The following is a 246-nucleotide window of genomic DNA, read 5'->3' as shown; positions in this document are numbered from 1 at the left end:
TCTTGAGACGTCTTTTATATCACTGATTGTAAGTCACTCTGGATGAGGTTGTCTGAAATTACTTAAATCTAAATAGATGGAAATAATCACTATTTTATTTTATTGAATTATTTCACAATTCATTTCAGACATCACCAAACATTTAGTAAATTTTGTTCATATTTTTACTACTACTGTTTGTAACACCACATTGAAAGTATTCTGCCTCAATTCCGAGCCGCTAAGGTGCCACTAATCCATGTCATA

The sequence above is a fragment of the Oncorhynchus kisutch genome, linkage group LG14, assembly GCF_002021735.2.
Source record: "Oncorhynchus kisutch isolate 150728-3 linkage group LG14, Okis_V2, whole genome shotgun sequence".
Classification (NCBI taxonomy): domain Eukaryota; kingdom Metazoa; phylum Chordata; class Actinopteri; order Salmoniformes; family Salmonidae; genus Oncorhynchus; species Oncorhynchus kisutch.
Note: the sequence above shows the minus strand (reverse complement) of the source record.